Genomic DNA, 22337 nt, shown 5'->3' on the forward strand with positions numbered 1-22337 from the left:
GAGGGTATTCCTGCCACTGTCACACCTACTTAGACCTACTCCACTCTGGAATGGCTTGTGTGAGGTTTCTGTCCACCACACCTTGACATTCTCAAACAGTGCGTACTGTGTCTGGGAAAACTGGTCAAATGTACTACTTCCTTTCTGAGTGTCCTCACCTCTCCTCCTCACTCATGTCCCAAGACACAGAATTCCTCATCCTTGGTGCGGTACGCATCCACCTGCATGCCTGTTGACGCCCCCACGTGACCTTTCTGTGACCTCAGCAACTCCCTCTCACCCTCTAGACTCCCGTCTGTCCCTACTCATTCTGCAGGGCACACTCTTGATGCTCTGATCTCATCTGACTTTCCCCTCTCCGTCCATCTCTGCACTCCTCTCTCCTGGAGTGATCACATTCTCCTCTCCTCCCAGCTCACCCTCAACACCCCACAGGCAAAGCCACCCTCACCACTGTCACACACCTTCTTGGTATTCCGACCCATGAAGTGTGTGTCAGTCGAGGCTCATGCTGCCAAAATCTCCCCCCCATCCAGCTCCCCCTTAGGCTCACTCCCATCCTGACAGGGCCCACTCCATGCTCCACTCCATGTCAGGTACACTGGATGTCTTAGCCACGGTCATGACCACCTGTCTGAAGCCCCATGCCAATGCAGAGTCCTGGCATGACTCGGATCTTGGGAACCCAAACCACAGGTGCCGGGTGGCAGAGAGGGAATGTCCTGCATCATGGCCATCCTCTGGCAAACTGGCCTGCCACATGCTCCAAAGGCAATAGCGCCTCACCCTTCTCACCAAGATGAGATCCCCAATCCAAGGGCACATATCTGCGGCATGTGACAACTCTGCAGGACACATAGAAATCTGAAAGGACCTTGCCGAGCCAGAGGCAGTGTGTACCCCCCCTGTCCCCTCCGAGCCCACAGCACAGCATGATTGTCTCTGTACCCCTATAGGCCACCCCCCCAGCACTTGTCTGCGCCTAACACCATCTGCCCTTGACGTCAAGTCCTACTTACCTTGTACAGCACTTCCAGCCGCCACTCCCCCTTGCACTTCATTGTGCCACCCACCCCTGCACTTGCGTGACATGAATGACACCAGCACCAGTAGTATTGTTGACTGGCATCCCCTTCTGCCCCACCACCCCTCAGTGCTCCGCTGCACCTACAAACATTACTTGACCGGTGCTTCACGAATGCAAAATTATTCCGTTACAGGTGTTGGGGAGGTGGAATCACAATGTTTACTGCATTATGTTGATGTAGACAAGGCACTGTGCATCGTTGCCAATTTGGACTAGCAGATCCATGTACAACATGTATACTAATTGATGTGACGATGCAATGTCAGGACCAGAGTGGTTGAAATCCAAAAAAGTAGCCCTCCTCTCCCTCTTCACTTGGTGGCTATGTCACATGCCATGTGTGTGATGGCATGTGCCTTTGACATGGCAATCACCGCCCAATGTGTGATGGCAGTGCTAGGCATCAAGGTGAGCAGGCGTTGCTCTCCAATCAGTACATAGTATGCCCTGAGCCTCCCCTACAGACCCAGTGATGGTGAATGCATAGGAGGACTCCCAGTCATGTAGGACATGTGTCGTAGGACTACTGCCTATGTTGTTCATCAGCCCTTGTTGCATGCCATGGTGCTAATGCCTGTTTCCATTTTTCTCTTTCATGTCTTTGCAGGGGACGAAGCACTTGTTGATGCTGGGGATGTGGTGGTGGAGCCGTCCCAGGAGGGCAACCCGGGCCGACCTACCACAAGTGAGGGACGTGGTGTGTTTGTGGGTGAAAACCCACAAGTGCTGCAGGCCGTGCTGTCGAGGGGTGTCTCTGGGGGTTCCTCCCCCGAGCAGTATTCAGGTGTAGACTCGGAGGATGACACCTATGTGCAGTCGCAGGTGAGTGTTCTTGGGAGAGAATCTCCTCTGTCCGACCCACCTGCAGCCAGGCCATTGGCCTCAATGGGGATGTCAGTGTCGGCAGATCAGCCTCTGGTGGTTACGGATGCAGGGCCACACCACCCAATCTCTGATCCTGTTCCTGGGGCTGCAGATCAGAGAGGGAATGCAGTCCTGCAGCCTGAGGCCTTGCCGGCACAGCAAGGCGCAGTCCGCCTTGCCCCAGGCAGGTGTGGTGCCCGTCAACGTGGTGGCCGTATGCCACCTGGCAATACCGTATGGGAGCAATCCATCTACGGTATGGCCACCCAACAGGCAGCATCATCCGAGATGATTGCACAGGCCATGGATAGGGTGGCCACTTCCATTGTCCCCCCAGAAAGGCTGATGGAGCGACTGGAGCAGGCTACAGAGTCCATCTGCCAGGCACACAGGGAGGATATGTTGGCGTCCAACATGGACAGGCGGGCGGCACTGGCGACTCTGGGGGAATCACTTTCCATGGAGTCCCAGCGCCACAGGGAAGCCCTGAGGGAAGAACTCCGTCACCTCAGGTCGACCCTGTTAGAGCTTGAGGCTTCATCCCATAGAAGGACAGAGGAGCAGCTGGAGCGTCTGACACGGACGCTCTCGGCCGAGATGCAGGCAACTCGTGCGGAGGTCAGGTCATCCCGGGAGTTACTGCATGGGGACCTCCGCATGATTATAACCCAGAACCAGAACTACCAGACCCGCCTGCTTGCAGCCATGGAGGAGCAAACTCGTGCTTTGCGTGGGCTGCCTCCCATTGTCACACCATCTTCTGAGGCAGCTCCCCCACCTCCAGAGTCAGCTGCAGGGTCTGGGCAGAGCCATAGCGACTCATCTCCCACAACAGAGTAGCCGTGTGGGCCACGAGCCTATGGGGTGTTTTCCTTTCCCATGATCCACACAGGTGGATTGTGGCGTGCATCCTGTCCTCGGACCTCATAGGTGGCCCCCCCCCCCCCGCCGGCCCTTTCATGGCCATTTTTTCTCTTTTTCATTTTTATTTTGCAAGAGTGTTGCCTTGTGTGGGTACCTGGGCATACACTGTATTGTGGCTGGGCACATGCAGGCTTGTCCTGAGTTTGGTTTCGATGCTTGGGTAGCAGACATCCACACCCCTCCTGCTTCCCTTTCCATGGGCTTGCAAAGGGTGTGCCCAAGTGACAGCAAATTACACGGTGACATTGGACTCCCATGAGCTGTTGGCCAGTCCATAGTCAATACTGTGTAGACATTCATAGTGTTCATTGTTGTTGCACCTAACTATGCATGATGGTATGATATGTGCCTCTACTTACATATGTTGCTCATGTTTTGCAGGTATTTCACACAGATCTTCACAAGGGCATACTCTCTGGAGTCACACTACATGTCGGTAGATGTGCACTGACACTTTTGCATGGCGCCATCACTGTACATCTGGACGGTGAGGACATACCAGCTGAATCAGGTAATGAGACTACCATTGATTACATGCAATGTGTCTTGTTTGGGTGGGCTTCAGGGTGGGTTGGTGTGTAATTTGATAGAAATTACTCTTACACAGGTGTGTAGTAGTGGCTCCAGGGCGGTTAGCTGCTCAAGTGCGGCTATGTTCCATTTGGGGCACTGCTATTTGTGACACTGGTGTCATGTTGTGATGGCCAGTTTGTTTGCTGTCACATACCATGACATGGTGTCCTCAGTGGCGGGACTGTGAAGGGAGTGGGTGACATGGCAATGTTGTCATGTAGTGAATCGCCCGTGGCAATGCATTTTAGATTGAAGGAGTTGTGTCTTTGCGTTGTGATGCATAGCTGGTGTATGTGTAGCTAGGGGTGCACACATATTGACACTTCCATGTTAACAATCTCAGGCTGATGTGTATCTGACAGTTCATTGTCAAGTAATTTTCAGACATTGTCAGGTAGAGTCATCATTGATTGTCAGATGGTATGTGCCAGAGCAGTGTGCACTAGCCAGCACTGTGATTCCTAGGTGAAGAAGTTGGCCACCAGTTGCGTACGGGCTGCCTCCCCCCGTGCCCTTTCCCCTCCCATGCGCAGCGGGCGTGCATGTGGTTGTGGATGTGGGGGCACCACCATGTCCACGGGCAGGCCCCGGCGTGTTGCAACGTTGTGCAGGACACATGCTGCCACTATGATCCTGCACACTATTCGGGGAGCATATAACAGCTGCCCGCCAGAACGGTCAAGGGAGCGAAAGCGTGACTTGAGCACTCCGAATGTGCGCTCCACTATGCCCCGTGTAGCAATGTGGGCTGTGTTGTACCTTACCTGGGGTGGCGTGGTGGGGTTCCGGATTGGGGTCATCATGTGGGGGCTGATAGGGTAGGCACTGTCCCCTGCGGAGGTGGTGATGGGTATCATTAGTGGTGTTGTGTCATGACCCAGTATCTGACATGCATGCATGTGGAGTGGCATTCATGCTCACCAAGCAGCCATGTATCTCCATGCTGGCCAGCCTCTAGGTCCCGGCATAGGGTAGACATTCTGTAGATGAAGCTGTCGTGGGTGGACCCTGGATAGTTGGCATATACTGATGTGATGATTCCCTTGGCATTGCATACAACTTGGACGTTGATGGAATGCCAGTGCTTGCGGTTTCTATAGATGTGCTCTGTTGCCCTGGGTGGACGTAGAGCCACATGTGTGCAGTCAATTGCACCAAGCACTTTGGGGAATTGAGACACACCATAGAATTCCTGGATGCACGTCCGCCTTTCTGCATGAGTCCTGGGGAGATATATGTGCCTGCGGACTGAAGGCCGTGCAGTGATGATGTTCAAGACCTGGTGTAGACAGCGTGACTGCGTGGCCTGTGACACACCACCCACTATGGCACTTGTCCGCTGAAAGGATCCAGTGGCCAAGAAGTGCAGTACATTCAGGACCTTCTGCAGGGGGCTGAGTGCTTGGGAGCACAGGGTGGGTGATGTGAGGTCATCCTCCCACTCACTGACCAGGTCCAGTATGATGTGTGCTGGAAACCTGTACCTCCCATACACCTGGTCATCAGGCATCCCGAATAGGCTGGTTCTGGGTGTGAATATTCTGGCCCTGACTCTCCTCCTCATCCTCCTTTGGTAGCCCACTGCCACTGCTGCTAGGAACGGTATGTTCATCCTGGCATCTGGCTTGTTTATTGAAAAGTGCGCAAATTAATGCCTTGCGCGTGTAGTAGGCAGCGTGTGAGCCTCGCACCCCTGGAATCGGGTTCCCACTCCTATCGCGTGTGGAAATTCCCACGCTGCAGGCATACAGGTGCGCTGACGTACTTGCCTGTGTAAGTGGCCGCGCGCCCCTGAAATACACGTACATAGGCCAATGGCGTGTAAGCGCACTTTTGGGCAATTACACGCGATGAAATACACGTACATAGGCCAATGGCGTGTACGCGCACTTTTGGCCAATTACACGCGATGACACTCTGACGTGCAGGATTTCCACGTGTGCTCCGTCTTCACGTGCTGAGTGGGGAACGCCCGTGCGGATCACGTCAGACGCGCTTACGCGATGAGGGACTCTGGTCCAATAGAATCGCGTATGCGTGCTGACGCACTTACGCGCTAAGGGCCTTTCCTCGGATTTCACGCTGACGTGCAGGAATTTCACGTGCCAAATCACTCCGTATCAAGCTGGCCACCCGAAAACACACGGAACACCACGCTCCTGCCCCGAAGGCCGAGTTACTGCCCCCCAAGTGCCCTGAGCAGCCTCCCACGTGCTATCTGCTGCTGCCTGCCTGCCTGCCTGCTGCCACCGTGCCCTGCCATTTGGTGCCTGCACATCAGCCATCTGCAGGGGTCCAGTTGCTGTGTCCACCCCTGCTGGAACTGAAGACTCCCAACTGGGATTACATCGCTCCACAGCCCAGCCCCAGGACCCAGTTGCCCACCCACACCTGCCTCTGGGGTTGCCATGTCGGGCACTTCTACATCTGGCACCAGTGGCAACCCCAGGCCAGAGGGGCAGAGGGGCACCAGCTTCACTGCCACCGAAGTTGGTGTCCTGGTGGAGCATGTCCTGGGGCAGTATGATGCCCTCTTTGGATCGTCCCGCGCCAGCAAGGAAGGACGGGAGAGGATCTGGGCCGACTGTGTGGTTGCCATCAACGCGGAGGGGGTGGCAACCCGCAACGTCTTGAAGATCAAGAAGCGCTGGGAGGACTTGAGGTCCAGGACCCTTGTGAAGGCCCGGCGCCTCGTGGAGGGGGGCCGGGGCCACATGAGTTCCATCCAGAAGAGGGTCCTGGAACGCGTACGCCCAGCGCTCCACGCCCAGATCCTTGAGAGGGAGACCCGTCTGGAGTTGAGCGGTAAGTGTCCAAGCATCACTGTGTGAGACAGGGCATGTTGCGGTGTGCTGGTTCTATGATACTTGCCTGTATGTGTGCCATGTGCCATGTATGCATGTATGTGTGCTGGGACATCATGGTAATGCATGTGCGACCAGTGATGTGTGACCCACATGGTTGTTGCATGTGTAGAAATGCGGCATGGGGAGCACTATGCAGATTTGGGACATGAGAGCATGCCAGTCTCTGTACCTGGACATGGATGGGGGTGAGGATGGGTGCTGATGCCAGGTACATATATGGTAGCCATGTCTGTGTGCCTGACCTGCATGTCTGTGACTTGTGCATGCCATGGATGCATGACTCATGTGTGTGACAATGCACAGATTCAGTGACGCACCCACCTTACCCTTGTTTTGCCTGTGTTTGGTGTGATTGTGGCCAGATGGATGTGACTGATGTGTAGTGTGTGCATGTGATATGCATGAGCCATGATGCATGTGAGTTACATTTCATTGAATGTTTCAAGAGTCAATTGGACATGCATGGAAATGTGCATGGCATGCACCATGCCTGTTACTGTGTGTGTTTTGCCTGGACTGGCCCATGTGTTGTGGAGGGACATGATGGAAGTGTACTTTGACAGGGGTGCTCATCTGCTATTGCTTCCTGTCTAGGGGACCATTGTACAGTAGCCTGATGCTTGTGTTCTTTGTCTCCCTCTACGCAGCGGCTAGTGAAGAAGAGGGCGGAGACGGCGCTGTGGAGCAAGGCGGCGGGGATGCCCCCACGGCTGCAGCGGAAGGGGTGGGTGAGCCCCCACAGGGGCCTGCTACGGCGGGAGACGGTGAGGAGCCATCCAGGTTGGTGGTTTGCACAGAGGAGGAGGAGGCCGACACTGGTGCACACATGGGCCCTGGTGGGAGCATCCCTGCTGGTGCAAGTGGTGCAGTCCAGGGCCAGGGGCAGGAGGCAGCACAGGTCACCGTGGAGGGGCCTGTGCATGTCGCTGTCCCTGACCCTGTGAGTGCACCACCATGCACCAGCAGGGATGCCCCGTCCCAGGCCCGTCCGCAGGTAGAGGGGATGTCCATGTCAACTGACTCCCCTCCACCTGCGGCCGTGGGAACCCCTGGCCGCGTGGAGCAGGTCCTGATTGGGGTCGCGATGCGCACGGCTGTGATTCGTGATGCCGTGCGTGCTTCCCGGGAGGAGCACGCACGTCATCACGAAGTGCACCGTGCCGACGTGGCCCAATTGGGATCGGCCATGTTCGGGGGGTTCCTGCATGTGTTGGCCAATCTGACGGCCCTCTCCTCCTCTGTGCAGGCTATCCACCAGTCGTTCTCCTTGCCGTCTTCCGGCCCAGATGCCACCATGGCCCCCTGTGGACCTGCCCCGACCAATGCAGCCAGCTCGGTGGGGATCCCATCCCTGCCACAGTTGGGAGTCGGAGGTCCAGCAGGGGTGGACGACACAGCAAGTGGACCCCAGCAGATGGAAGATGTGCCGGCATCATCGGGCAGGGCACGTGCACGACGGCGTCGGTGGTTACCATCAGCCTGGATGCCGTCGTGCTGGCAGAGGCAGTGGCGTCGCAGGCAGCAGCGGGCTCGACGTGGGAGGCATCATGGCTCAGGGCCATCAAGATCGGAGGGGCAGGCATCGGCCGGAGGGCAGGGCAACCCTGGCATGGCGGTGTGTTCCGTGTGGGAGGAGTTTGGCCAGCGGATAGGTGCGGAGCGGCAGCGGGCGGAAGAGGAGCGGCTCGCCATGGCCAGGGCGGAGATCTCCATGCATCAGGCATTGAGGCGGGCTGAGTGCCTCGAGGAGGCTCGCAGGGAATTTGGAGAGCACATGGGGTTGTCCCTGCGAGACCTCGGGGCCAGGACTGAGTCCCGCCTCCAGGACATTGACGTGGAGTTCGAGGATGCCCTGGCCAGCATCACCAAGTGAGCCGCAGGACTAGCCCGCTGCCTTTGTATATAGTTTTTTAGTTAGTTAGTGCTAGGTTTCCTTTATTTGATTTTTTTTTTTTGGACCGCTTGGACAATGGCCACTTCTTTGTACATATTTTTTTAAATAGTTAGTATTAGGTTTAATTTGTGGTGTTGGGCTCATGGACCCTTGAACAATCCTGTGAATATAGTTATTTTTTGTGAGATAAATTTTTTAACTTTCATATTGGTCACACCATGTCGTAATGGTTTATCTTTCATTTCATTCTACATGTGTTTACTTTGGACAAAATCTATTCATTTTTCTATCCTTTGTTTTTTGGTTTCTCATTTTTGTTCCCGGACATGGACCTTTTATTTGCTTTACCAGATAGTTGTCAGAGTTTACTTTATTTTTATTTTTTAATACATTTTGATATTATCTTACACTTGTGTCATTTTTTCTTTGGTTTCTTACATGCCATGATATGGGTTTTGACATTGACTTGCACCCATTGTGTATGTGTGTGTGGCGGACATGTGTTCTTTTGCTTACTTGCCTTTGGGGTTGTGTCATGTGATTGCATTCACTATGTGGGTGCATGCAATCCTTGCCTGGGTGTTTGTGCTGGGTATGCTGGTCATTACTGCCATTATTGTGTATCGTCAGGACCAGGGGCCAGGGGGACATGGGTGGGGGCCTGGTGGCAGGTTCCCCACAGTGCTGGGGGTGGGGGTGGTGGGAGACATGGGTTGGCCATGGGTGGGGGCCTGCTGGCAGGTTGCCCACAGTGCTAGGGGTGGGGGTGGTGGGAGACATGGGTTGGCCATGGGTGGGGGCCTGCTGGCAGGTTGCCCACAGTGCTGGGGGTGGGGGTGGTGGGAGACATGGGTTGGCCATGGGTGGGGGCCTGCTGGCAGGTTCCCCACAGTGCTAGGGGTGGGGGTGGTGGGAGACATGGGTTGGCCATGGGTGGGGGCCTGCTGGCAGGTTGCCCACAGTGCTGGGGGTGGGGGTGGTGGGAGACATGGGTTGGCCATGGGTGGGGGCCTGCTGGCAGGTTCCCCACAGTGCTGGGGGTGGGGGTGGTGGGAGACATGGGTTGGCCATGGGTGGGGGCCTGCTGGCAGGTTGCCCACAGTGCTGGGGGTGGGGGTGGTGGGAGACATGGGTTGGCCATGGGTGGGGGCCTGCTGGCAGGTTGCCCACAGTGCTGGGGGTGGGGGGGGTGGTAGACATGGGTTGGCCATGGGTGGGGGCCTGCTGGCAGGTTCCCCACAGTGCTGGGGGTGGGGGTGGTGGGAGACATGGGTTGGCCATGGGTGGGGGCCTGCTGGCAGGTTGCCCACAGTGCTGGGGGTGGGGGTGGTGGGAGACATGGGTTGGCCATGGGTGGGGGCCTGCTGGCAGGTTGCCCACAGTGCTGGGGGTGGGGGGGGTGGTAGACATGGGTTGGCCATGGGTGGGGGCCTGGTGGCAGGTTGCCCACAGTGCTGGGGGTGGGGGTGGTGGGAGACATGGGTTGGCCATGGGTGGGGGCCTGCTGGCAGGTTGCCCACAGTGCTAGGGGTGGGGGTGGTGGGAGACATGGGTTGGCCATGGGTGGGGGCCTGCTGGCAGGTTGCCCACAGTGCTGGGGGTGGGGGTGGTGGGAGACATGAGCAGGTGTGCAGGGTAGTTCCCTGTGGTGTGTGCTGCCTGCAGGGGCCGTGGAGGGTGTACAGGTAATGCCTGGGAGCTCACAGCCAAATCGCGTGTGCAACTTCCCGCTCACCCCTCAAATCCACGTTCCCTGCCATATCGCGTGTGCAACTTCCCGCTCACCCCTCAAATCCACGTTCCCTGCCATTTCGCGTGTGCAACTTCCCGCGCACCCCTCGAATCCACGTTCCCTGCCATATCGCGTGTGGGACTTCCCGCGCGCCCCTGAAATCCACGTATCCGGCCATTTCGCGTGTGCAACTTCCCGCGCACCCCTCGAATCCACGTTCCCTGCCATATCGCGTGTGGGACTTCCCGCGCGCCCCTGAAATCCACGTACCCGGCCATTTCGCGTGTGCAACTTCCCGCGCACCCCTCGAATCCACGTTCCCTGCCATATCGCGTGTGGGACTTCCCGCGCGCCCCTGAAATCCACGTACCCGGCCATTTCGCGTGTGCAACTTCCCGCGCACCCCTCGAATCCACGTTCCCTGCCATATCGCGTGTGGAACTTCCCGCGCGCCCCAGAAATCCACGTACCCGGCCATATCGCGTGTGGAACTTCCCGCGCGCCCCTGAAAACCACGTACCCGGCCATTTCGCGTGTGCAACTTCCCGCTCACCCCTCAAATCCACGTTCCCTGCCATATCGCGTGTGGAAATTCCCGCGCGCCCCAGAAATCCACGTACCCGGCCATTTCGCGTGTGCAACTTCCAGCGCACTCCTGCAATCCACGTACCCGGCCATATCGCGTGTGGAACTTCCCGCGCGCCCCTGAAAACCACGTACCCGGCCATTTCGCGTGTGCAACTTCCCGCGCACCCCTCGAATCCACGTTCCCTGCCATATCGCGTGTGGGACTTCCCGCGCGCCCCTGAAATCCACGTATCCGGCCATTTCGCGTGTGCAACTTCCCGCGCACCCCTCGAATCCACGTTCCCTGCCATATCGCGTGTGGGACTTCCCGCGCGCCCCTGAAATCCACGTACCCGGCCATTTCGCGTGTGCAACTTCCCGCGCACCCCTCGAATCCACGTTCCCTGCCATATCGCGTGTGGGACTTCCCGCGCGCCCCTGAAATCCACGTACCCGCCCATTTCGCGTGTGCAACTTCCCGCGCACCCCTCGAATCCACGTTCCCTGCCATATCGCGTGTGGAACTTCCCGCGCACCCCTGCAATCCACGTACCCGCCCAGCCCATATCGCGTGTGGAACTTAACGCGCACCCCGGTATGCACGCACACGTTTATTTTTTCTCTCTGCGCGTGTCTGTGTTTGTGGGTACCCCTTTGTACGTCATTTGTCCAGGAGGGCAACAGTATTGTACATTGGTCATGTCTGTATATAGGTGCTATTTGTTGGCGCGCCTTTTAGCGCACATTTCTTGCAGGCGCAGACACGCTACCGCCTGCTTTCTTGTGGCGGTCGTGTTTGTGCCTGTTTGTGCCTGTGCGCTGCTTTGAGCGTGCGCTTTTTTGCCCTATTCTATTCCATGAATACGTGTTGTATGCGAGCGTGTGGGCGTTCCGCGCACTTGCCTCCTGAACTTTCCCCGTGCCGCCCACATTCTTCCCCATTCCGAGTGTTGTGCCCCATTTTATTCCCCATTCCGAGTGTCCCGCCCTGTGTTCCGCCTACTTTAGAGCTGTGCGCTGCGCTCGGAGTGATGGCGCAGTGGCCGTGGCGCACGACGTTGGTTGACCTGTGCGCCGGCCTGCGCCGCGCGTTATTTCCGCCCACGTCCTCTGCTTTTCTTGCGCAGGGACTTCCATGAATCGACGTGCGCTGGTTTCCCTGCGCTTTGCGCTGATTTTCGGCGCAGCGCACGCATTGGCCCCTCTGCGCCGGGATTTTCGGCGCACATTTATTCCATGAATCGGCTTGAATATCTTATTAATGACTCTTTCCTCCCTTTGTATTTCCGGTTCTTTTCAGTCCTGGTCTGCTTCTTATCTACATGACCACTCATTTTCCATGTCTTATAATGGCCAATATTCATCTTCTTTATGACTTCCTTTTGGTGTTGCCCAAGGTTTGGTCTAGGGTCCCTTACTTTTTTTCATTTCATAAAGCCCTACTTTCATCATTCATCACAGGTTTTGGATTTTCTATGCAGACGACACTCATACATTGCTCTTTTCCTTCATTTTCTACCGACCTCCATCAGGGATTATCGTCATCTCTATCAGCTTTGAATCCTGAATGGCTTCTCACTCTCTTTGTCTCAATCCTTAAAAATTGGAAATGATCATGTTGTTCATCCTCTATCTCACCTTTCTCACCCATTTCTATTTTTTCCTCCTTTGACTTTGCCTATTTCTAGTTCTGCACTTAATCTCAGGTTTGTTTTGTATTTGAAATGCTCAAAACAGTAGAAATAATGTGCCTACTGTTCATACTTGTCATTCAACTTCATAATAATTGTATGATATGTACACTTCTTATGTTTTCCTCTGCCAAATTACTCTTGCAGACTTGTGTCATGCCTACATTGCATTATTGTTTTTCACTATATGTTTGTTTACCATACTATGCTATACTGCCTCTTTGTCCAACTTTATAATTTTGTGGTCCACATTCCTTTTTCTATTAACTACATTTCCTGGTGCCTCTTATTAAGCCCAGCCCATTGGCTTTCTATTCCTGTTCAGTTTACGTTTAATTTTGTAATTATTGTTTTGAAACATGTCCATTCCCTTGTCTGTCCCAGGCTATCATTCTGATGTTGTTTCTTTATATCAACCTATTTTATCTGTTCAGATTCTCAGTATTTTCTTTCTATCTCACTTCCCCCTTGTGCTACATCCCCTTTTTCGCTCGTTTTCAATGGTTTGTTCCATGAGCTATGAAATTCCTTACCTTGTGGCATGCCTTCATTTATTACTTTTTTCTTTTTAAAGCAGATTAAAGAGATTGTATTACCTAATGCACTCCTCCCTTAAATTATGGCTGCTATTTGTTTTTGTTCTCACTGTCAATCATTGCTATATTCTTTGGTGTTACTGAACTTGTTTTTATTATTTGTGTACCACTGCTTTCTCTTTAAAGTGCTTTGAGCAAAGCCGTTATGTACATGTGATAAATACATTAAATAAAATAGAAACCTATTCACTAGTTTATTTCACCATTTCGGACCAAAGCTTAATCCCAAGACACAGCCTGCGCGCTGCAATGCTTAAAATTGCCCTTTCCGATGATTGCAGCGTTTGTTGGCATCAGCATTTATTTCAATGCCAGCTTTTCCTACTTTTTGTCCTTGAACTTTTTGCTACTAAAGAATGTCTAATATGTAAGATAGGTCTCATGGCCCGCACCATCTGAAGTGACCACAAAGCAGAGATGGATTGACAGGCAAGGGCCCAGCCAAAATATTAGAATGAATGGGGATACACTAGTGACTTTGTTTCATGAACCATTGGGGTAATGGTCCAAGGTGGCCACATGCTGTCTCCAATGTTTGTTGTCTTCAATTGGCAATGTGCCCAACATATCCGGAATTCTGGTTGAACCTTTCTAAATGATTATCCACTCAAGGGTAACAAGAGGACGTGTCTTTTTTCACTCCAATGAGACTCATCATTTCATGCAGAAGTCCAGACTCAAAGCCATGTTCTGATATCAATACAGTCATGCAGGCTAGTCATTGTGTCTGACAAACTATTTACAAATAACTTTGGCGACAGTAGTATATGTTAGATCGTTCATAGGTTAAGCTTCAGTGTAGCAACTGAAATGAGAAATAGTCAGTGATCACCAGGATATTCTATATTGATTTGCTATCCATTTAAATCATTATGAAATTGATATACACTAGGTCCATTGGTCCAACACTATGCAGGTACGTTCGGTAAGCTGCAGGTTGACTATCAGTTGTATAAGTGATACAGTGAATGCAATATTTATCATCCTTGTCTATGTCAGCAGAAAGACGTTGCAAGTAGATTCTTTTATGAATGAGCTCTGTATTGCGTCCTAAGCCTAAACTGCTACACATCATGAATGGGCGGGCAGCAATGGGAACATTCCAGGCATTGAAGCAGATGATGTGAGATATGTCTCTCCTTTTATACCATCAAAGTGTTCCAGTCTTTTGTCAAAACCTGGGCCTGGACATAATTTTAAGCCTGAAGGAAACTGTCTATGCTGACGTATTCCAGGTGAGCATCATATATCTCACTTTACTTCAGATAAGGCAGCTCTGATGGCCTCAGACCATTAATATTGCAGAAGGCATTGCTCAGTTTCTCTGAATTTCACTGTAGAGGATTTGCCACCCTAACCTGGTTGGAGTCGGCTTAATTGTTTCAACATTGTGAGTGCTCACTTCCACTGAGGATACCTGGGTCGAGTGGACAATAGCATGATCTTTTCTTTCGTATGCCTTGCAGGAGAGTGTGCTTATATCAACCTTGCACACTCCTGGCTGAAAATTCAGTTGAAAAGCATATGTGAAAGAGCTGCTAGCCATCAATGCCTGGTAGTGTCCAGTTTGGCAGATTTTAGTATGGATGTCCGGGAATTGTTTTACAGCATGATCGCACATGTTATTTGATTCACATAATTGTATAATTGCTTTGTAAAAGCCCACTTCAATGCCAAAAACGCATGCTCGTGCCCAGGAGAGAATTGGTCAGCTAAGTTCAGCCCTCAGCCACCATAAGCAACTGGTCTCATTTTCACCTGCTGTATATCAACATCCAGACTGCCACGCACATGAAGCACATGGCCATTTCAGATCTGCATGAATCAAGACAGGAGCTACTCTGAGAGTTTTAGGGAGAATTCTCCAGAATGGCTAATTTCCCTTACCTACCGAGTCCCTCAGCAGCTTTGCTGGATTTCTTAGATTTATTTTTTTCACCTGGTAAGAGTGTGGGCCTTTTTTCCCCCTCTTACATGTGTTTTGCTGTGTGCGTTTAACATTTTTTTGTTCATAGACTGTGGAGCCTCACCTACTCATAGGTATCATCTTCTTACTATGTGTCGCACAGCACCTTTAGTGCAATGACAAAGGGTTGTCTTTTTCAGACTTCCGACTTTAAACTCCATATTCTGGGACTGACTACTGTCTCCCAGAACATGTAAAGCTGCCATTGACTTTATTAGTCTTTTTAAATTCACAGACCCAGTACAAACTATCTTCCATAGAGTACTGGAAAGGGTTAATAGTTATCCCTTTTTGTCTGTCTCTCATGGAACATTATTTTGTTCCCCTTTCATTAAGATTTGGCAGGTGGCAGTGGTATGTACCCTATTTTTCCTACCACAGTCTTTTTAAAATTGCCTTGGAAGTGTTTAAGGCTAAGTTAGTAGCCTCGAACTTAAATCCGCTGGACCCCATTTCCTTTTATTTGGTTCCTGCTGGTTTTATTCGGCATTTCTTTTTGTAAAGGTCTTTCTCGTGTTTTACTCTGCGCGTCAAACCAGGTTTGGTTCCTTTGTTCGCCGTCCTTTGGCGGGCTTCTACACAGAAGCCCTCCTTAGGTGCCTGAGTGTCTGAGGGGGACAGGATGTGAGGGAGGGATTTGAGACTCTCTGCACAGGGTCTCCTTATGTCGCACTCTGTATGATTGGCTGTGGTGACTGCCCTGCCAGGACAGCCACTCTCCTGCGTGATTGACAGCCAGGATGTGTGAATGGGAGAAAAATGCATAAAAAGCAGGTCTCTGGGGCTTGGAAGGCAGAGTCGCCACTGGATCGAGAGAACCGAAGAGAAGCTGAAAGAAGAGGACAACTACCATGATTGAACCTCACCGTGAAGCCCTGCTGCGGTCCGAATCTCCAAACTTCGACAACAGAGGGAAGAAGATCTTCAAGGAATCCTCTTCCCTTGAGCTGGTGGGACCAACCAGTTCGCTAAACACCAAGCAAGGCTTCCCTCCCCTTGTCGAATTTGCTGTGCAGAGCTGCAGTGAACCAGATAGCAAGGAGGACCGGACCCTGTTTGGGTTTTAGGGAGTGCACCTTTTATTCGTTGCTTTGCTCTGCTGCTGGTTTCTTCCCTGGGCAGTGCAGGACCCTTCAGTCTTTCTACTTCGTGTCAGTCCAACAGTCACTTCAGGAACCATGAGCCTGCAGGACCTGTCAGGAACTCCTGCCTCAGCTACAGCCTTCTTCTTCATTTAAGTTACTGTTCAAACCCGGTTGTTCGTTCCGTCTGACCGCGGTGAAAGTTTTTGAAATCTTAGGCCAGTTCAAGGGCTTGTCCTACTCTACTCTTTTAAGTAACTTTTCTTCCGACCAATTTTGTTTCAAACTCTTGGCAAAGACTTAACCGCTAACTACTCTGAACTGTGTTATCCTCTGCAAAGACTCTGTACCATTAACATTGGTCCAGGCCTATTCATTTGAATCCTCATTGTAGCAAGCCTTTTCTAGATTGCCTTGCCTACTTACTTGTTGATGCTGCTTTGTTTTGTATAACCTTGTCTTTCCCTCCCTTTTAAATTGCTGGAGTGCCATTTTGCTCACACTTCATTTTGAGCTTAACTTGTCCAGAATTCATCAGGTGTTGTGTAGTATATTAAGAGTGTGATTTTTCTGCTGCTTCACTTAGTGAATTGTTGTACAACTGATGTGTAAATATATGTATATTCTTTTACTCAGAAACCTTGAGTCAGTGTGTGTTTGAACCATAGTAATTATTGTCCTTTGTGTGACTATTGATACTGCTAACTTTACTCTTGAGATAAGTCTGGCTGCTCAGTCATCGCTACCTCTTTACTGTGTAGTACAGGCTTGTAAAAAAGGTGAATTTGTACTGTCACTTGTACTCTTAATTGTGTGTGGTGTTCCCAAAGGGTTCTGCATATGATTCTGCCTAACAGAGAGTCTTTATGAGTGCCTGGACATCGTTCTTACAGTTGGGGAGTCCATCACATTCAAAATAGCATGCTGGGCTGATATTGACCATAGCTATATTTCTCTGATGTTTTCCTTCTTTCTGTGTCATTGTGTTTCCATTGGCCAAATGTCTTTGTAGCCTAACAATCTTTAGAAACACTGGGCATGATGAATTGTTAATAACTGTAGGATCCCAATTAATTATTCATCTCCTTCAAACACTTGAATCCTGGCAAGCTTCTCAGTGCTTCCCCCTTTGCAGTCTAAAAAAGATATCTCTTTGGCAGAGACAATTAGAGACAATTAGATACAATTAGCCAATTAGAGACAATTTGCCTCATTACAAGTGTGCCGGTCTAGGGAAAATGCTGGTAAAAATGCCGGTAATTCCGGCTCTGACATGTTTTTTGGACTGGCAAGTTTGCCAGTGGGAGCCACAGAACTCCAGGCAGGCCTGACCTGCTGGGAGATCAGGCACCTACGGGCAAACAAATGCCTGAATCACTGGCACCGTTACTAAGCCATGGGACTCCATGGGAATGGAAATTTACTGTCACTCCGCCGCCTGTAATATCACAGTAATACTGGGATATATGATGGCAGAGACGGTAAAGCAGGGTTGCAGTTATCCTACCAGAATTACTGGTGAGATACCAGCAACTCTGTAATGAACACCAATATCTCCATTGTATTTCATTCTTCTTGAACATAATTGGCATTGCTCCAAGGATACCTCTATTTTCCGAATCCACAGGCAATCCACTACTTTTAGCAGGAGCATGTTATATTGTTCAAGTGTTCATCCAAATATGGTGCTGTAATCTAGGTAAACTAACACCTCAAGTAACAGTAGGTAATTAGTAGGTCAGCAAGAGTGCATGCCATGAACCTCTGAAATGTAGTTGCTGCTCCAGAGATGCATTGGGGAATGCAGGTGAACTAAAGCCCTAATTGCCCTCCATTGGGTCATGTTTGATCCAAGAATCAAATTCAAGATCCTCTCTATTATTCATAAAGTTGTCTGGGGCCTGGGACTACAGCTCTTTCTTATTAAATACTCTCCTTCAAGATCCCTTTGATCCTCTTGCTCCAACTCTCTGCTGGTCAAACGCTTCTCCAAGCAGAGCGCTGGGGGGCAGATCTCTCTCCTCAGCTGGCTTCCTCCTCTGAATAAGTCTCTCTCTCTCTCCATCTTGAGTCAGATCTCCTCAAGTTCTGCAAACAACTCAAGATTTTTCTCTTCTCCTCCTCTTTCCCTCTCTCTCTCTCCCGTGCTAACCATACCCAGAGTTGCTGTGATTGGCAGCCTGGGCCCTCAAAAGTCCAACAGGGTCCTAGCCATCTGCCCAATCACCATCAGCATCCATCCGCCCCTTCACTGGCCATGACCTCATATGCATGATGGGTGTTTGTCTCAGACCTGCACTTACCTGGTGGGTGGTTGACCGTCCTCTTCTCTTGTGTCGTCTCCACCCTGCACTTACCTGTTGCCTCTGCAACTGCCACCTTTGGTACTTCCCACATGGGGACTCTCCAGCACTTACCCTCCACCCCCTTCTCTTTCTCTGCACTTGCACACTTTGAATGTCACAAGGCCAAGCAGGACCGTTGTTGTTTTATAATGTATTCTTTGTCATTTAGTGATTCTTTTTCCCTTGTTCCCTTTCCTTTTTTCCTTGTGGAGCTTTGAAACACTGGGGGTCATTCTGAGTTGGGCGGTAAGGGTTAACGGGCACCGGTAAGGATGCCGGTGCCAAAAAACCCTTACCGCCTCCAATACCGGGTCCGGGACCGGTCTGGCTGAATGGGGACTTACCGGGTCATTCCGACCCTGGAGGACCCAGTAAGTCCCCATTCAGTAAACCATTCCCCATTCCTATTTGAGCCCCCTATGGCATAGCACCATGGCTACCTCCAACCTCGTAATGAGGCCCACTGTCTTTTTTAATGTAAGCACCTTATAAATGCCCAATAAAATAAATAAATAAAATAAAATAATAGAAACCTAACCAAGAGGGCAGATGAACCCTCTCTTCTCGCAATACTCAGGGTACTTGAATACCTAGAAATAGCCTGTCCGCTGATCCAATACTGAAAAACAATGGCTTAATGTCAAACAGTCTAAAGCATTGTCCTTTGTTTTGGTATATTGAACTGCTAGATCTGCAGCTGTTGATTCTTCAGTAATCAGTAAACAATCTGACACTGTTGGAGCGGTATAAGGATCTGCAACTCCTGGTTCTACTAATTTGTTAACATGTCATATGACACCGGCTATCTTCCACATGACCAGAATATATACACCTCTTTATGAACGGGGGGTCATTATTGACCGAGATACTGTAAATTGTTCAACCTCAAGGGCTATCTAAGGTCCCTAAACAGGGATAGAAACATCTCAACCCTTTTGGTCAAATTTAAACTCAGATGATATTTTTCTTGTTTTGGTGAATGTGGGGGGAGGATTTGGAAAATTGTAATCATTGAATGTCAAAGTTGGTGACTAATGTTTGTGTTGCATAGGCCTATGACATAATGTCAACCAGATTGAACTGTGAGAAATTAATTAGCCAGACAACCTAATCTTCACATGGAGAGTTCCTAGGTGTTAACATGTGGCATTACCTATTCTCTTTAGATTGCTTTTTGTCAATGGATTGAGGGTCAGGTCAGGTGTGTAAGATGCATCTGGCAGTATTGTTAATACACAATGGTCACCTGCAAGTATAGAAGAGTTTCATGCACCTCCCTTGCAGGTCGTTTGGACGGTGACTACAAGTCCAAGAATACATACCTGAGGTAGGAGCAGGCATGGGTATTGTTGTATTAACTTGATGAGTTAATGGGGCTTGGGTGAGGAAAGACTGATCTCATCTACTCCTCTGTTAAATGTCATGGATTGCATTCCAGCCAGCACTTGTCAATGTTCATGGACTTTTTTGGAGCTTACATGGTGTGAGGTTCTCATGGCTCCAGGAATCTGAGGCATTTCATGACATATTGCTGCAGGTCTCCTCAATGCAGCAAAATGTAACCATTGACCATATCATAATCCCATTTTCAGTCAAATGCTCTGGTGATATGCCCATCTAATCTTCAACAGAGCACCAGAAATGTTAGAGCAGAGTGGACTGTGAGCAATGAAATTATGAGACTCTTGCACCACAACAAACTGTGGTCTCTTTCCCTCTCTATTGAATGAGGGGTGGAGTCTCTTCCTCATTCTGCATTAGGGGTTTTATGTTAATAAATTGACAGTTTGTTTTGTAACTGTTGAATAATGTATTGTAGCACTCCAATGTGTCATAGGCACCCACAGGGTCTATGCTACCTTCTCCATTTGCACTTTCTTTGACAATCTTCCTATCAACAGTTTCAATTAATTTCAGTAGTTCCTGGTAGCTAGACAGTTGTATCAATCAGTCCTTATGCAATGCAATGGTTGAATCAGCATCAGTTAAGAAGTGTTCACACCTTGAAGGATCTGTCACAAGTGATACTCATTTTGTTTTTCTTCTCCACTGCTTTGCATTGATGGGCCTGCCCAAGGAGTTGATCAGTGCAGGAATGATAATGTGAGCTTTCCCTGTTTGAGCACTGTTGCATTGCATTTTGCCATGAATTCTTCTCTGAGTTATGTACTACAAAATGTCTCCAAGAGCATGCTTGATCTTTATAGTAGCAGGAACAAGCATTGTGTTTTGCATGAATTAGCTCAACACTGGCCCTCATAGAGTTTCAATCACTCCTTTTTGTGATTAGGTATGCACCATACTTTCAGATATAAGTGTTTTGGTCAACCCATTCCTGCTAATCATTCTCTGCTTTTAGGAACCTAGACTGAAAAAGTCTTAGACAGCCATAGAAATCTAGTTCTAGTGGTTGAAGGAGAGGACTGCGCTATCGTCATGTAGCCTTCACTGCCATAGTAGCAAGTAGGTCAGCCTTCCTCTCAAGAGGATTTGACAGAGTTGATGTGTTTTATCCCAAGTTATGTGTCAAAATACCAGATCGGTAGTTTCAGAACCTGATCTCCCACCCTGAATTCTAATGCCTCAGCTGTTTCCTTCCCAACTCTCAGTACTGTAACTCAGCATGCACCCTCATTGAGAATACAGAATATGCTATTGACCTTCCTCACTACGAATTCTAACACCAGTATCTAATCTAGCAAGACCTTCTCAATCATAAAGTATGCCCTAAAGGTAAGATCTCCCACATGGGCACAGCATATGAGAGTGCTTGTCCATGTCCATAAAAGTAGCAATAATTGTAAACAAAATGACAACAATTAACAATGTTAAAGTCTCTCAAGAGTGCCAGTCGGATAACCCTTTAGTTGTTATATTTTGACATTCTTTAAGGCAAAAGCACCACTTGCTTGACCTCAGCGGGGTCTTTAGAAAACGGTATCAGTGTAGCTGAAATCCAGGCAGAAGTACACATTATGGTGCTAACCTATTTGACTATCATAATATAAGCTACTGGGGAACCCTCTTCAAATGCCATAAGACATTCACTGTCCAGTGAGTGTTTCGAAAATAAAGCCTCCAGGTATGTACCTGAAAGAGAATGGCTGTGTCTCTGCCTACCCAATAATAGATGTCTGAAAATTAAAAATCAAGCAGTGGCAACATAATACCTCCGGTTAAAGAAACACTGAAACAAGTATGTACATCTTCCCCGGTGGAGTAATCAGACTCAGATTTCAATAGTGATGGTATAAGGAAAGGGGATTTAGTATTTGATTTGCAGGCAAAACAGATAGCATCTTGTCCATTAACCTGTTCCCTCCTAACTGACCCCACCTGCCCTGAAGATACATTCTCTTTATAGAGCACTGACCACATGACTATGAAAACATTGAGAAAATCTAGACAAGGCTTTCCGGCACATTAATCCCACCCTCCATTTCAAACAAAAGACCTTATTCATGCGGACACCTAAGTCACTCTTATTCTACTTAGATAACCTTTATCATTGTGTTTCCGGATCACTGTGATTTGTTACACATACTTCCGGTATCGCTTCTTCAGGAGAGGGGCATAGGGCCTGCACCTCTGTGATGACATCTGCCTTCTATGAATTGCTCATTGTCCGATCATGTCTGTGCTGATGTGACCCACTAGCCTGAATCCAATTCCTCATCCCAGTTTCCTCGGAAGAGAGCTCATAGTCAGACGTTTTTGGTGCACAGTTCAGTTAATAACGAACAGTCATTGAAATCACTGTCAACAGGGGAAAAGTGGTAGCCCAGAAAATTCCACTAAAAGAAAAAGAAAATAATACAATCTAGGGACAGGGACATTGTCCGATATCATAGAAGACATAAAGGACGGTCCTGACAGAGGAATACAATCCCCCTCCCCACATCCGGTTCTCACCATATTTGAATTATTTATTTATTTGCTATGTCGGGAAGTGCATGCTACCACAGTCGCTCTTTTTTGTGCTTTCAGTGCAATAACATATTGCTAATGAAACACTGTCATTTTTTTTCTTCTCATTATCGTTTTACAAAGGAGAGTTTTGTGGGAACCGGGCCAGTGCAGACTGCCCTTTACTACTACCAGAGAATCCAATCTAAATGAATGCAATTGTGCTCAGTACAAATATTAATT

This window comes from Ambystoma mexicanum, chromosome 4q (assembly GCF_040938575.1).
Source record: "Ambystoma mexicanum isolate Mex_15411 chromosome 4q, UKY_AmexF1_1, whole genome shotgun sequence".
NCBI lineage: Eukaryota > Metazoa > Chordata > Amphibia > Caudata > Ambystomatidae > Ambystoma > Ambystoma mexicanum.